Genomic DNA, 17,890 nt, shown 5'->3' on the forward strand with positions numbered 1-17,890 from the left:
CCCTCCCTCTCACCCATGCAATCCCAACCACTGTCTAACCACATGTGGAACAAGCTCCTGGGCTGCTAATAAGCCATATTTCACCACTGTACCACATCAACCAGACCTCTTCTATCTTTCGTTTCACACACACAGACAGGAGGCAATTAGTGCAGAATTTTCAGATGCAGCAAATGCATCTGTCAGGCAAGGATGCAGGCTTCAGATACTGTAGAATATGAAGGGAAGAAACCCCCACTATGAATATCATCAAAAACATGTCCAGTATTTTACAGCCCCGGTGAAGTTCTAGGACCTGGGATTGTTGTATCTTTACGTTTCAGACGTTATTCCAGCCAGGTTCACACACACTTTAAAGCAAACTCTGAGTGATGGATGTACCTACTCCTCCTTTCTGTTCCATCTCTACTCATCACACCCCCTCTGGAAAGTGGATAGTGGATGTTTTCCACTTTCGTCTACAGCCAAATGTATTTTCCAGGTTGTCTGCTTAGTGAGGTTGAGGAGACAGAGGAGTTTGACTCCACTAGTTCTAGTCACAGTTCCACCTTCACAGCAGCTGCTGTGTGTTAGGACCTGCCATTAACCCCTGATCCCGCACTATCCTAAATTAATTCTATTAAAACACCATAATGAGGGGTTTACTGGCCCAGTTGCAGGTTTTATTTAAACCTATTAGCAGCTGAAGAGTCATGCAGGGTGAGTAGGGATAGAAAGGAGTTTGGAATATATTGCAGAGGGAGTGTTTGAGACTGAAGGAAACAATTAGCTCCAAACATCTCAGGGTGTGTTTGGCCTCTGTGTCAGGACTATAAAAAGAGCTCAAATGTTTCCAGATCACTGGCTGTTTTCTCCCTGACATATAAGTGTCTTGCAAGATGGCAGTTTTCTTGTCATAGATCTGTATATTCTTATGAATTAGATTATGGACAGAAGGGTTTTGGAGCTGTTGTAGTAGCAGGTCATATTTCTCCTGCAAACTGTCAGTAGGTATCCTGGTTGTGCACTAACTTCCAAGAGCATAAATGCAAGAACACTTCACATGTACATAATGGTTTTAGTTGTTGACATAAAGACTATGTTTGAACGTTGCCTAAAGGTGAAGCTCAGGTCTAATTACTGGTGAGCAGATCAGCAAACTTCCCTTGATTCCCTCATGTGCAGTGGAAATGTCTGTTCCTGGTTATTTTCTCCTGACACAGCAGCTTAAATGCTAAGATGTTAAGCAAGGACAACACTTCTCATGGTTTGTCTCGTCCCAGAGCAGCGTGGGTGTATGTGGGTTCTTTTTTTTCACTTTCTGATCTACACCCCCCTCTTTCTGTCTTTTCTCTTTCTCTCATCTTCACAGCATATGTTCTGGATAAAAGCTGCGGTGTGCTCAGTCTTCCACATCGTCTTCTTTTTAGATCCCTGATTCTCATAAATCATCTCCCTAATTTGCCTGTGAATTAGATTGTATAGGACATGCAGACATGGAGGATATACTGTACCTCAGAGGCAGTGAAAGAATAGAGAGCCTGCCTTTTGACTTTACAGGAAAATGGTGGCCACTCCACAAAAGCAAGACTATTTAGAGGATGCGTCTGGATGTGGGGACTTACAGTGCTAGGATAACTGGTGGATTGTTCTTATTAGAGATCATTAAAATGAAAATTAAAAAGCTATTTGCTTCGTTCATCCTTTTTGTCATTTTGTGAGCCCTGGAACAGTGCATGTGTATACTCATTTACACATGCAAGTCCATGCAGACAGAGTGTAGCAAGTGAGTGCACACAAGTGGCATAGCATGAAACCTAAATCTCTTGTGTACAGTTCATATTTTACAGGATAATTTGTAAGCTATTAAAATCATTATTGGTGAAGTAGATCAAATTCTCCAATTACGCTTTCAGTATAGCAGCCAAGACTTTCAATATGAGACGTAGCTAGTCTGTCTCCAGCCCGTCTATAGCCTCTAATAGAAACGTGTCACTGAAAAACACATTACACGCCCACACCTGCTGCTAACCAAAGGAAGTGCATAAATGTGTTGGGATCATCTGAATTTATGTTGTAATGTTTTAGTTGATATTACAACTTTAAAATTATTTCTATGGGTTTACTCCATGTGGGTTAATTTTCTGTTTTTGATCAAAGATAATACCCTCATTGGATGGTTATACAGTAAAATACTGCATCACTTCTGTCAATATTGCCAACAGTATATGCAAATTTACAGGATGACTGTTAGATAACACTTAACATGTTGGTTTATGAGTAGGAAGGAGGAGGAGGAATGTCTGAAGCTGCAGAAATATACCGTCTGACTTCTTGTGCATGCTGTTTGTGGTCGGTGTATCTTCATCTCTCACCCGAAAAATAGCATTGGAACATCATCTAGAAATTAACACCATGCCCAGAAAATGGTCAGCTACAGTAAAGAGCCTCAGATCTGGTATAAAAAGATTCAAATGAGTCAGGGTGCATGGGACTGTAGCTCTGCTTTACATGTTCTCTGCTGCACCGGGCAGCAACACTTCATTCTGTATTAATATTGGAAAAACTTTATTTTTAGTTGCACAAGTGGCTCAGGGCCTTGATGATGGTGCAGAGTGAGGCAGGCCAAAAGATGCACACTCATTCTTATTAGATAGTGTCAGGGAATGGCTTAATGTTTAGTGATGACATTATAGTTTTTACTATTTTTGAGTAATTGGTAAAGAAATAAAAGTTTTTCTATGGGTAATGTGTAAGGAACTGATTACATTTTTAAATAACTTGACACTGCATGTCATATATACCAAGTCAGTCTATGTAAAATAAATAAATATGAAGATGGTGCAGGATAATTCAAACTCTGATTTAGACTTACAAATATCCAATTTCTCTCACATCCTGAAATATTTGTATCTGTTGAAGATCACCTTGACTTGATGTCTCATGACATCTTTAATCTATAGGAGACTGTATGGTTTCTCTACTAACTGTCATGCAGACATCACTTGCCTCAGGCAAGGGAAAAAAGGAAGCACTTGCTAACCGTTTCCATTGGTTGCTAGTACTGCAGGGTATTTCCTGGTAGCTACTTCACTATTTCCAACTGTTTGCCTGCCTGTTGCAGACATTCAAAGCAAAAAAGTGAAAAGACCGTCTTGCTTTCAGGTGTTGTATATAAAGGGAAATCAAAACCCCAGTGCTCAGAGCACTGATGGGTAAACTTGGACATTGCTTTGTTGTTGGGGCATTTGGGCCGTGGCTGTTTGGTGCTGTGTGCAGCTACAGGTCGCATGGTGTGGGAGGCCAAGGTCATTAAGATCACTTCCTGTTCTGTTCAAAGAGGTGCAAAGGCTGTAGCTGGGAACAAAAGAGTACACGGATGTACTTCCATAGCACAAAGGATATAAAGAGCCTTTTCAGTGGACCACAAAGTCTAACCTTTTCATTCACAGTGGAATTTAACTTTCCCTAGAAGTTGCTTGCTTTGGAAATGTTGTGCTCTTCTCTGCCTTTTGCAGTGTAGTCACACCAATTCTGACCAGTTGTATTGCTCTGATAAGTAGTTTGTTTTATGCTGCTTAAAAGCTGACGCTTTATCAAAAAAATCCAGTGTTGCATAAAGAGACACAGATCAGTTTGGTTGACAAGATCATCTTCGGTGAGGTTCATCGTGTTTAACCTCTACTGACTGGTGACTCTGTTCAGCTCTGAGAACTATCAGTGCATATATGAAATTACATCTGCTGACGATGGTCAAATCAACAACATCGGATTCCACTCACCAGTCACCTTGGATTATCTTTCTAAGTTGTGTATGTGTGAATGTGTCTCTGTTCTCTGTCACTTCCACCTTCAAACATCATTTGTTATCTGTATGGTATGTCCATGCATGTTTTCATTTTTACTAAACATTTTCTACTTATTTTAGATAAATGAAGGGAATATTAGAGGTACCCCCCGCCTACCTCCTGTGTCTACTAATGGCTGCCCCTGGGAAAGCTTTGGCTACATTTAACACAGAATGTAAACCTGCTGAGCTAGAGGATCTCTCATTTAACACGATGCTACTTCATGGTGCTCTGTAAAATCAACTTTGTTTTATAAATTATATATATATAAAATGTCATTCTTGGCTTATTGAATGATTGTTGCATTTGTACTTGAGAACCCTGAGCTCCCTTGTTTGGTTTTAAGGGATTAATCCGTCATCCACCACATATAATTTAACAGTATGACTCTCCAAAGCCAGACGATGCATCTAACAGTAAAGCAGCCGAATACTTTTAGCTGGAGAAAAACAAATTATATACTGTGTTTATATATGTGTGTGTGCACTTGCATGTTCATTCTGGAATTTCTGCAACACAGACCAATTTCTGAAGCCCATGAATTCTTCGCATATGACTCCATATACTTTTACATAAATTTGTGCCAAATTTAATCAGAACCAATGACCCAGCCACCACCACCCAAAGGCATACCTTTTGTTCCATGTGTGCTTTTATGGCTTCATACTGTGTTTGCATTAATTTTCAAAGATGCCTTGCATACACCTTTTAAAACAGCCTGTTTAAATAATATTCATTTGTCAAGCCATGAAACCTCCATCTGCATATATGCATGTGCACACCTGTGAGCATACATTCATGTCAGAGTGAATTAGTTTTGCTGTTTTATTTATATATATATATATGTGTGTGTGTGTGTGTGTGTGTGTGTGTGAGTGTGTGTACCTGTGCCTGCTACTGTAAAGATATACCATATGATCTGCCAGTAGAGCTGGCACACCAAGCAAAACTGATATTGTCCCTTTCCTATTTCTGTCTTCACTGTCCATCTCCTCTCTCTCCTCTCCTGGTTGCAGTTGTATTTGTGCGCCTTGGGAAGATTACAAAGAGGTGCTTTGTGAGGGGATGCAGCTGCTGAAATCCGACTAGATCCAGCTGAAGAGAGAAGGGAGCAGGTGGGTCAACAACGCCACCCTGCCGTTCCCAGAATATCAGGCTGCAGAGCTTTGCCTCCCTCCCCCATCCACACACACACACACACACACACACGCACACATATATATGCACACACATCCTCAGAGCACCCCTACCCCACTCAAGCACACACAAACAAACATTATACCATGTCAAAATACAAACATAGTAACACCCACAAAACAGCAATTCAGCAAACTGCACATGTCAAAGGACTGCCTCTGTGGAAATACTGCCTACTCAAACAAGTGTACATCACTGGAATCATTCATACGGTGGAAGAATATTGGCAGAAAGTTAGAAAAGCAACACAAATAATTACAACCACACACAAGCCCTAAGTGCTGCCTCACTTAAGGCCTTCTGCTGATACTATGTTGTGGCCTTATAGTCCAACAGCAGTATTAAGAAGGGCAGAAAAAGTGCTGCAGAAGGTAGAGGACGATCCTGTCAGCTTTCTAAACTTAAGATGTTAACAAGTCAGTGTTCTGCCAAAATGTTGGATTTCTGCTTTGCAGTGGGGACACTGGTAAAATGACCCTCATCCGGCTTTGTGCAGCTGAAAAAGAGGTGGTAGGAGATGGAAAGTGGAAAGAAATGAAAGAGAGGAGAGGAGGCTGTGTAGGAGAGGGTTCTTGTTTTGGTGGAGGTGGATCAGATGTCACACCATCTTCTTTGAAAGGGCACGATGCTGGACACAAAATGCCCATATTGGCATTATTATTATTTTGTCAAAAAAAAAGAGAACAGGAATCTGTAGACACACTGAAGTAGTTTAGAATTTGAAAAATGAAATAACGTTCTGACATTTCTTTATCATCTTCATCTTCACCCTTCATCAACTCCAGCTCCATACATGCTGCTTTTTTCGCATGTTCATTCTCTATGGAAACGCCAAACAAAATATGAAAGAATTTTTGTATTAACATATGCTTTCTCTACTATTGCATTTTTAAAAACAAGCTTTTTGATAATCATGAAAGCAATATGTCAATAAGAGGCAAAGGAGCTGGGAGTTACAGAAAACTGTGGGCTCTGTGAACCGTTCTTCACCTTTATAATGATGCCTCTCTTATTGCAGTCTTACGAATCCTTAATGAGAGTTTTGACGCACATTGCTCCCTCCCCCACACCTCAGTATACCCACCCCCTTCATGTGTGCAATAATTCAGCCACAGTGATAACAAGTCCTTTTGTCCCTTCCTGAAAATGTGTGAATGTCATTTCATACATACCCTGAAGGAGCCCACTGTCCCACAGTTAGTATTCCTGCTCTGGGACACTTGCAAACATCCATGTCACTAGTAAAGAGCTGTGCAAGCAAGTGAAAAACAATCACTATGATCACCGAGTCATACTAATTAATGTCTTTGCCTTTTCTCATTCAAAGACCAGTCACTATCATTGGCACTGTATGTAACCAGGAACTTATATTTATGGTTCCTGTCATATTTACTGGAGGGCAGCTGTTTGTTTTCTCTGTGAAGGCCACCAGTCTCATCACTACCTTGACACTATTGCCCTTATTATGTTCATTTTCCCAGCACAAATTTTCCATCCAGTTATGTATAGGTATGTTTGTGTAAATTCTGCCGCTCAGGTGTCTGTAGCATTGTCGAGACCCTGAGCTCGGTGACACTCCCACCCCGCAGGCTTTTCTCAGACTCGTTGCCTTTTGCACCTGAGTGAAAAACACAGCTTCCACTCTTCATGCAGTGCTCCAGGTTATTTATTTTCTTATCTGTCAGCCTGATTCATGTGACAGTAGAAACAACATATTGTGAGTTCCTCACTGGCTCAGATTACAGTTTGTGTGGAAGTGTAAGAGAGATCACCATTAGAAGGTGGATCTCTGAAAATGCAGACCTCCAGCCATCTGGAGTTCCATCTCTCCACATGTTTTAGAGTGTGGGAAGCTGTGAGAACGTGTCACTGGTCTATATCAAATCACTAAATATTTCATCAACTCTGTGCTCTCTTGTGGGTGTGTGGAAGGTATTGTTTAAGTGTTGTTTTGTGTGTGTGCGTGTTTTTTGGCAAATTATTCTCCTATAGCTTGTCATTTAATTCATTTACATCAATTCATTTGTCATATTAAATTCGTATAAGCCCTGCAATGTGCATTCATTTTGAAATTTGACCAAATGAAGTCATAAGCCGTTGATATGGCACTGATCAGACCCGTTCGGTTTACTGCTGTGTCATATTAACCAGCTCCTGGCAACTGCGGAACATTCACCACCTCTCACCTCTCCTCCATATCTTCACTGTGAGAGTAATGGTCTCCACATTGCCTAGCAAATTGTCATGCTTGATTGCCGCCATTCTCACATCTGCTTCCTGGAATAGTGGCGGGGAAGGCTCCAGAGAGCTCCCAGTGGAGTGTGGGGCATGTGTGCTCACATATGAGGCAAGGGTTTGAGACAGGGGCTTGCCGGCGTGGTTTATTTTCAAAGGGTATTGCTGAGGATGTGTTGAGAGGTTGAGGAGTTGAGAGAGCTGTCTGCGTTCTGGTTTGGGTTTCGCCTGCCTGGGACACAGCTGGGGGTTTGGGGTTAGGAACCAGGGGAGGGGGGCTCAACAAAGATTTTTTTCGTTTAGACAACAGCACAAATAAGAGAATATTTTTCTGTAAGTGTGCCTAAAAGAAAAACAGAAGATGTGCATAATGTTATGTTAATATTTATATGGAATAATTTAGCTTTTGTTGTGATATTGTGTACCTAAATATCATGTGAGAGGAAAAACATGCAAACAACCAAACTGAACATTTAGCAGAACTGGGAAGTAAACCATTTACATATGTCAGTCCCATCTAACTGTCATATCTGCTCACTTCATTTCCCTATTTTTCAGCCACTGCAGTAACACGTGTAGCGATAGACGCCGTTCCAAGTGAGCTACTTTGCATTGGAAAAAGGCCCAAGCCATATGAGAAGTGCACAGAGCTGAACTGAGCTTATTTGGTTATTCAAAGTTGCCACTTTCTCTATTCTGGCCAACATCATCATATAGTACATGTTCCACCTGTCACAGGAAACTGGGAAATGTTGAATGCAAAATAAGATGCAAAAGTGACAATTTGCATTTACAGTACAAATTCATCTGCAGCAGCAGAAACACCGAAGCTCTCACAAGTTAGACCTGAACACTGATTAACATGGCGTGTTGAACATATAAGGGTGCTGTGCGTGTAACTAACTGCTCCGAACAGTTCTGAACCATTTCCTGTCCTTAAACTGTAAACATATTGTTTTCATCCATGATACACTGAGGCCGGGTATAAGTGAAAGAGAAATGCAGTATATATGTAAAGTTGGTCATCAACTCAAGCAAATGTCCCCCCACAAATATCTTCTCTATGGAAATTTCTAATTTGAAAATCAAGCAATGATTGCAAGCAGAGCAACATGCTGATTAGTGTCATTAAAAAAAAACAACTAAAAATATATTTGAATTGTAATTTGAGGAGCATTTCCATAAATGGTGCTCATGTAGAATATGAAAATATGGTGACCAGATATCGGGCTTGTATGATGTTGTGCAAAGCTCTGAGATTGTCAGGAACCTGCAGTATGTACATTCTGTCCTTGACTGACTGAATAGAACCACCTGAAATTCTACTGTGTGCTCACTGAACACCACAATTGAATGGTCTGTCCACTTTTCTAGTTTGCACTTTACTGTTGTCATCATCTGGCATTAAGCAGTATCATCTATTGTGGTTACAATCATTATTTTTTCCCTTCACATTCATTTCTGTGTACACTACCAGTCCAAAGTGCCCAGACCTTCCACTGGCAGCGTGTACCATATACCACACTCTATACATAGCACATGTACACCTACCATCCCAGTAAGCAGTGTCACTATACTGTACTGTACATTTAGAATATAAATAGGAAAGCAGAAGATAGACAATGTCCTTTTTATTTTATTTTTAATGATTCTTATGCCTTCTCTGCATTTGCTGCATCACGCCTGCCAAACATTGAGCGCTACCATAGTGTTACTGCTGGTGTTTTTTCAATCAGACTGGTGTGGACCTGGGAAGCAGAATATGTGCCACAGTCGAATTCAGGTGCCAAGAATATTATTTTCCTTAAGTGCTTACAACTGCAAAAACCAAAGTTGATTCCCGGAGACTGAGAGTAATTACAGGCCATTTAAATAGGAGAAAAAGGCAAAGTAGCAAGTTCTTCACTTTTCACAGACCTGGCAACACATTATGCGGTCTGTCTAATATATCCTTTATTTGAATGTTTTAACTTTCAGTTTGGTCATTTATATTTGCCATGTGTGATTTCTCTGAGAAAATGCCAATGGCAGAACGCAAAGACTATAAATTACAGAATATGAATAAACAAAATCATTGTCTGGAATGAAATAGATGATAATATTCAGTCCCTAACATTTGTCTGTTCCCTAATTATCCTGAGTAGGTTTCACTGACAGGCGATGCATCAGCTTGAACGAATGAATGTTTAGTTGTTGGTTTGTTTTCATAGAGATGCCTGAGTGTGTCCTGTTGTGGTGGAGCAGGGGGGCTTCACTTGGCTTGTCAGAGTCTGACAGTGCACCTGTCGGAGAGGAAGGCCTGGCTAATCGCAATAAGCTGGCTGTACACGTGTGCCTGGGAGACCCTCGGCAGAGGAGGAGGTGAGGGCAGGCCTGGCCTAAACTGTTTTAATAAAAAAAGGAGGATGTGAATAAAGAATTCCTGAGACGATTCCCCCAACTTCCCTCTGCTCGCACCACTCCTTGGGTATTTCCCTTTCCTTCACACCCATCTTCAGATATTAGATCATTTTCATTGTTTTCCTTGTTAAACCATCCAGCTATTGACAAAGTTATTGCATCATTGCTCACTCATCTCTTCTGTGAAAGCTGTCTTCCTGGGAATCCCTGACCTGCCACTGGCTCCCAGAGGTCTGACGGTGCACAGGCTATTCCTCGGTCTTCTTGATCTCTCTATCTCTCTCTTCTTCTCTATGTTGAGTCATTGCCTGGGAAAAGTAAATCAGTACTCCACTGATATTCCGGAGAATACACTTTCTGGTTCTGTTGACGAAGGGTGAGGTTTTCCTTCTCCTCACCTCTCGAGGCAAGACCGCACAGCATGTGAAAATCTGGCCGACTGACACACCTCTGTTTCCATGTGCGATAAAATGTATTGTACATACTGTACAACAAATGAGAGACATCCTCTCTCTGTTGAGCGCTAACTCTCGGTTAGCTCAGTGTCTGTGCGTAACGCTGGAAACAGGTAATAATATTTTTGGCAACGGTGCAGTCTAAACAACTGAAAGCAAACAGAGGATTTGTCCAGAGTTCAGCATTAGCATGTTGCTCATTCAGTCTGCCAAGTCAAAGAAAGTTTTCAATTAACATCAGATGCTAAAAGTCACACTGAGGTTTGTTTGTTTTGTTTTTTTTTTTCCAGTTAAGCAATTAACTTGAGTTCCTTTTTTATTTATTGTTAATTCCTGAAACTGATCAGGTCAAGCTCAGATCTGATTCTTTAATCTCACTTCGCGTGTCCCTACATCTGGTATGACTAAATGCATTTGGTCAGCACATCGTGTTTCCTCAAAGTCAAACCCAAAAGTGATTTCTTTGTGCTAATACCTCTACATTTTCCACATTATTCATTTCCTTTATAGTCCTGTCACTGCCAAAGCAGTCTACTTTGTGCTACTTGGCAAATAATACATCTTCAGCACTTCAAGACAAAAAAAGATGCCAGCTTTCTAAGAAGGCTGCAGAAAGTATGGGGCCATCGCTGTGAAGCCATTGGCTTTAAAATAAAATCACAGCTTAAATTAATTTCCCACGACACAATTTGAGAGTGATTCATGTTCAGAGCTGCCTTCTTTATAGGTTGAAGCTTTCAAGTGTCATGAAACTGGTAAAAATGATAAATGGTGATGATGAGTTTAAAAAGTGTCATCAAATATTGTTTTATATCATGTATTATACACTATGCTGTTGTACAGGATAAAAGGCTGTTTCAGAAAAGCAGTGTTTTCTATTTGCCGGCCAAATCGGCTTTTGTTTATAAAGTTCACAAGTTAACGCCTTCCTCAGTATCTGGCAGATAGGACTTGTGGTGATGACTAAGCCTCACAAAATGCCATTAAACAGAGTTTTGGTTTCCACGTGTTCCGTCAGTAACCAGTCTTTTCAACAGATCCTTCCAAAACACAAGAATCTGGATTGGGCATTAAATATGCAGAGATGGGCCTGCTGTCTACATCTTATCACTGTGCTTCCACATCTGTCCTCCTCCTCCTTTCTCTGTTGTCTTTCTCTCCTCGTTCTGTTTCTTCTTACCCTTTCTCTCCCTCTGGAGAAGAGTTTGAAGTGGTGTTTCTTGGGCTTCGTTTCCAACATGGGCTAGTTTTGTTGTGTCTGGTGTCTGGGCCTTTGGCTGGGCCTGGATGCTCAGCTGAAACCTAATATAACGCTGTGCTTACCACTGTGTGGTTTGGGGATCTTATTAGTGGCTGCTGGCTGCTTTATTCTGGACACTACAGCCTTCCTACTGAGGGCAATGGCTTACCATCATGGGAACAGGGGGGTCTTCCACTACACCCTTTGGTCTAACTGGTCCTTGAATATAGCTTCCTGTTCAGTTAAATGGCAGTGATGAAAAGTAAATAATTGTAACTTTGAGGTTTGTTCTTGTTTGGTTTTCTGGTTCAACTCTTTGGTTATTTCACCTGCACATAATAAAGTCTATATATGTCATTATTACAACCAACAGATGCATTGGCGACTTCTAGCCATCGCAATTATGACACAAGCAAAGTAAGAAGGAGATGTAGTATATAGAGCCGCAAAGTCCACATTTGAAATTCCAATATGCTTATTGCTGTACCTTATTAATGGTAGGGGAGCTCTTGCAATTCTACCCATCAGCGTGTGATGCTCCTATGGGTCTTATTAGACCATATGGGTCACACTGGTTGGAGAAGAGCAACAATAGAGATGGATGTCACTAAAGAGAACAAGACATTTCAAATTTGTTCTGATCGCACCCAGGTGGAAGGAACCTACTGTAGCCTACTGTAGCAGTTTTTGATCAAATTGCACAATTTTACCATCACACAAATGATGTTGTCATTCTTTCAGTTAATCCTGCACATGCACGGCAGTTCACGACTTCAGCACTGTTCACACACACAGAGTCAGATAGATGGTGTTTACTAAAAATGAATGTGAACCATAAACACAGAAGATTGGATCTGGTCCAAAAAAATTGGATTCGAGCATAAAGGCCTGTAATGTGAACGTTGTCTGTGCTCTTCTTACTGGCTTAAACATTTAACTTCAACAAATTAAAACATGAAACAAATATGTGCCATATTTTTAGCATATTTTCTTCATCGTCTTCATTTATTGTTTCTCTTGTTCTCTCTTGTGTTTAATGGCACCTGAATTAGTGCACATTAATTCATGTCTATTGCAGGTTTTTTTTTAGTTCACGTCTGTAGAAGGCGAGTGTTTGATACTCAAAAGAGAAGAATGGGGGAGAATAGTGGAGAATATTATCATTTCAATTGCCTCTGAAGCTAACACACAATGATGCTGTACCAGCTGCTGCTACTGTAGCTTTCTCTCTCTACCTGCAAGGCCTCCAGACAGACACACACACAGACATACAGTACTAGAGTACTGTGGGTCCCCTGGTCTGGCCGCGCTGTGGGTAGCATGTAACCAAAGTGTGTTATTACCAACTGGTCCAACACAGTTAATTGCTTCCTGAGGAAGCCACCTACCTCCATCCTATGACTGATTAATGGCCCACAGTATGTGTCTCGACAACCTTGACCATCTTTTTTTTGTTGTTGTTTTTTTTACCTTTTTGGACACTAAACATTTTATTACACTGCACTGCCACAAATCTTCAGTGGAAATCTACCCTCAAACCATTTTTTACTGTGAATCAGTTGGAGTTTTTTTCATTGTAATAAATGTTTATTAGTATTAAATAAGATTTAATATTGTTCAGATTTAAATTCTGTTCTTAATTATGTTTTTCATACTAACTTGCTCTCGTTTTGACTTGGTCATCTGCTTTAGCTTTACAGCAACGTGTTTGAAATTTTCACATCATTACAAGAAAATACTTTTTTCTACAGTGACTGATTCTTTGCATCTTATAAATTTTAACGAAATTAGGAAATAAAATCAAATCAGATTTTAATATTCTTTGACTTTATTGCTTTGTTTGGGGACTTTTCATAAGTTTTAGCACGTTGTGTATGTTTCTTGTTTTACAAATAAATCTGGGTCAATCAGATTGAATAGGAGTTGCTTTCTGGTCATAATCAGATTTGTCGGTTATTTCTCTCGTAGGCCTTTTATCTTCCTTTTCTGAATTTTATTATTTTCTAAAATGAATACCGCTTGTTCAAGCCTTTTAGTTTCAACAATTTTAATGCTGTCTTCTTCTTCTGTGTGTGTGTGTGTGTGTGTGTGTGTGTGTGTGTGTGTGTGTGTGTGTGTGTGGGGTTGACGCTTGTCAAGTATATGTAACACACATGATGTAATACAATAGCAGACTAAAACCAGGCATCATCTGGTTTTTGACCTGTAAACTCCCAAAAGTAAAATACTGACTATATGATCAGTGGATGTCTGAGGGGGTGGATATCAGCTTTGTGGCTGCTGAGAATTTCCCTTCATTTATTTATCTTCTTTTTTGATGCAGATATTTATGTAAAATGCATCTTTTCATCCTCTAAAACTTTGTTCTTGAGGATCTTAAGTACAAATGTTGAAACTCTGATCTTAAAACGTAGTCACTGGTTTCCGGACTCTTTTCGTTGCATGCTCTTGTCTCATACTTGTCTTTGATGATGCCATTGGGAGCCATGAGCAGATGGGTTTCAAAAAGCTGCTTTCCCCAAACAGGATATAGATGATGTGTAGGCCCAGTGCTCTCTGGACCAGGGATCAAATGGTGTTCTTCCACCCCCTGCTGCTTTCTCCATCTCTGCAGGGCGGGGTCCGGACGAGCGGCCTGAGGAAGAGGAGGTCTTCCTTAAGTGTGTTACAGGGTCACACTGTCACACATACAGCAACCTCATCACTTCCTGTAAATCATCTGGATTACATTAAACTCCAGTTCAGTTACATATTTGTTAATTGAGAACCTATAGTCGTTCTCTGTCATTCGGCACCTCATTTTGACCCCTACATACAGCACTCTTTGATTATAGGCACAGTTGCATATGAAACCATGTTCAGGCTAATTGTGGTAACGTGCATACTTCTGGTTTGGGCTTGGAAGAACCCCTCATGAGTCTTTCTCAGAAGTCCAGAACCAACGTCAAGTATGGGAATATGGAAATGGCATGGATTTGTTTTGTACCATTTCATTTGAGGATATTTTTTTTCATAAATATGTCAGACCCATCCACATCTGCCTCATAGTGGATTTATCTGATGAATCAGTCCTCTGTACTATACTCACATATGTTTCAGGATAGGCACAGCTGTTTTTGAATGGAAGACAATGACACTAGAGTTGACATCAGGGGACACTGATGTGGGCAGAGATGACTCAGTTTGCTCAGATGGTTGATGTGATAGGAAGGTCACGTGAACCTAAGGGAGGAGGAGTCATTTTTTGCATTAGCAGAATCACATTTTGAGAAAGATGTAGCATTCTAGGACCTCTTTATTTGATTAGCTGTAATGTCATAAATGCAAGAATGTACTCTGATGAATGGCAAAAGGAGCTGGTGAATTATTTATTCCCATCAGCAAATACCCACACTAGTTTGCCCTCCCTGTCCTCGTCCCACGGGCCACATTGCCTACTCAATGTGTAATACGGAGCATAATTATACTAATTTCTTTCAATTGCATTAGCGAGGGCCTGGAGAAAAGAAAGGCTGTCTTTCTAAACAGGAGCATTGACTATGCAGTTAGCCTCCCTGCACATCAGAGAGCAAGTACAGGGGGGAGGCAGCATGACCCCTGCTCAACCCCTTCTCATTTGCCTCTGTCCTCATTCCTTCCTTCCAGCTCTTGTCCCTCTTTTCTCATTCCATATTTCCCTCCCACACTGATTGCTTCATCTAATGAAATTTTCAAAAAACACTGAAGTGCTGTAGAATCTGAAATTGTCTTTTTCCATATTGGTTTTATTTGTGAGACAAACATGATTATGTACGTTGTGGCTTCTGTATATGGTATATGGACCCATGATATCCCTTTCAACTTGTACAGAATCCTGCTTCCAACTCATTGTGCCACTACAATTTAGATTAAGATATACAGGTTTATGAAATATTTGGTTCAGTTTTGGATGAGTGTTTTTTTTTTTTTTTTTACTCTATTTGCATCATGAATCCTATACCAAAGTTTGGGCAGTCATTTGCTTTATGTGCCTGACATTGTGTTAATGAATGAATATGTAGTATAAAATATACAGTGCGTATCGTACTGTATAAAATAACCTATATCATTTCCCTTATTGTATTCCCTTACCCTTAGAACCAGTAAATGACCAGGTCATATCAGACCAACATGGTGGATGAAGGACTCTGGAGGACTGCAGGGTGCTGGTGGTGGGAACGCAGCCTCAGTTATGAAAGACGCCATTGTCCTTCCTTTCTCGCCAACATAGAAAAAAATTAATAAATCAAAGAGAAGAGATCAAGAGCAGAGGAGAGAAGGGGCTAGAGGGGCACTATCTCACATCTGCATTTTTACACTGGGCAATGAGCTTCTGGAGGAATGTTATCAACCACCTTCAGCTGCTACAGTGGTGAAGAATTCTGCATTGAATTATTACACGATCTGACCTCTGATCAGAGCTGCACCTCCTTTCTGCCCCTACACGTCGTCACCATCCCTCAAACATAAAAATATCTCTCCTGGTCTATTCATCATGCTCTCATAGTTTGGGTCATGCTTTGGTTAAGCAGGAAATTCTGTTTTTTTTTTGCTAAATGTTCTTTAATTTAATCACAGTAAAATGCAAATTGGTTTTCAGATGAGTGAAAAATGGCTCCTGATCTGCAAGACTGTAGCTGATGGAAAAAAAATTCTGTTAATTCAGAGTTTGGACAAACAGATGACATCAAACTGTTAACACCATACCCTTACATTTTATCCTCAGCAATTTGTAATGACTTGTGCCACTCTGAATTGTTAAGCCAGCAATTTTTGGTTTATTTCAGGCAGTTACAGTGATGCACAAATGACTCTTTGTTAATTTGATTCAGGAATTTGCTTTTTGTGCCTCCATGCCAACAACAGCTGTGGCCAGAGGCATTATGGTTTCAGGTTGTCCATCCGTCTGTACCACCAGCACATTCTTGTGACAATATCTCACTGAATGCCTTGAGTGAATTTCTTAAAATTTGCCACAAACATCCACTTTAGACTCAAGGACGATCTGATTAGATTTTGGTGGTCAAAGGTAAAGGTCACGCTATCCTCACATCCGTCCCGTGAGTTTGGCTGGTTGGCAGAGGGATACAACTGCAAAGCAGTAATTCTAGTTTTCCCTGAAACAACATTTGTCAATGATGGTTCATAATTTGGTTTTAAGTGGGATATACAGCAAATCTGGTTCACACATTAGTGCTTCAACCAAAAGTTAGATGGCCTTTGAGTGGATAAAACTGACAAGACAAATGTTCATTCTTCTAAAACTCTCCAAAAATAGTAACATAACCTTTCCTATCAAAGAATAAACAGTATCGACAGGTCCTTTTCCAAAATCAAGCTGCCCATGTACCTTAACCACGTTTCTTAGAAATTACATTTGTGTGCAACTAATTTGAGATGGAAAAAACATTTTGAGGCAACCATAATGCTGACCAGATTATATTTTTAGGAGGAAATGTTTAAAATTTATGTATCTTGAAAGTGAAAACGTTGACAATGCATTTAATTTGTTTTCTACCAAATATATCTAGTCATGCAATAGCCATTCTTATAGACTGCAGTATTATTACTGTAATCCTATTTCGTGTTACATTTAGACCCTGGCAGTACTTGGTTAAAGTTAGGGAAGGATAATGATTTAATACAAAGTCAACTAGTGACACGAGACACAATGTGTGAAACCAGAATTTTCCCCTAACCTTAACCAAAGTACTTTTGTTACCCAACTATAACCAAAGGCTGGACTCAGAACACAAAGCCGAGTTTGCATGTTCTCCCCATGCTTGCGTGGGTTCTCTCTGAGTACTCCCGCTTCGTCCAACTGTCCAAAGACATGCGGCTTAGGTTGATTGGTGACTCTAAATTGCCCATAGGAGTGAATGTGTATGTGTGTGGTTGTTTGTCTGTGTGTTGGCCCTGCGATGGGCCGGCGACCTGTCCAGGGTGTACCCCGCCTTTCGCCCGATGCCAGTAGCTCCGGTCTCAAAATCTTATGTAAAATCCTAACTTTGATGTGGCACATTAACAGAGCAGTCCATTCTCTCAAGAAAATAGTGCCTGTTTTTCTGTCACTAACATTATGGGTGTCTATGATTTTCAGAATCTTATGTCGGGGCAGATGGGTTGGCCAGTCAGTCAGTCTGCCTCTGTCTGACCTCTGCAGTCTTACACCCAGTGCAGACTGGTATATTGGTGGGTCCCAGTAACAGCAAGACAGCAGCTGTCTCTCTGATTCAGTTCAGCACAGTGGCACTTTGCTGCTGCCTCCCATCCCAGGTGTTTCTGTGTGTGTGAGTGTGTGTGCGCGCGCATAAACGATGTCTGCACAATGGCCGCCCTGTGTGACCCTGTGCATCTGTGTCTACTCAGACAAGCTCTACTGTCCTGCTTGCTTCTGGGCCCTTTCTTCAGTGCTGACACCACACTACAGGTGCCCAACACATCTGGCACTTCACATAGCCAAACACACACACATTCATCTGATAAAGTACTGATATAAGTTAAATTAAGATATGAAT

The 17,890-nt window shown here is 40.7% G+C and overlaps 1 long non-coding RNA gene across 1 annotated transcript in view; it reads left to right on the forward strand.

The window, feature by feature from the left end:
* Positions 1 to 17,890, forward strand: part of LOC109973219 (uncharacterized) — a 54,713-nt gene that overhangs the window by 19,898 nt on the left and 16,925 nt on the right. Inside the window, exon 2 of the long non-coding RNA XR_002276788.1 lies at positions 4,844 to 4,942. This is a non-coding gene — a long non-coding RNA (uncharacterized LOC109973219). The remainder of the gene's footprint in view (positions 1 to 4,843; positions 4,943 to 17,890) is intronic.

This window comes from Monopterus albus, unplaced genomic scaffold (genome assembly GCF_001952655.1).
Source record: "Monopterus albus unplaced genomic scaffold, M_albus_1.0 scaffold284.1, whole genome shotgun sequence".
NCBI lineage: Eukaryota > Metazoa > Chordata > Actinopteri > Synbranchiformes > Synbranchidae > Monopterus > Monopterus albus.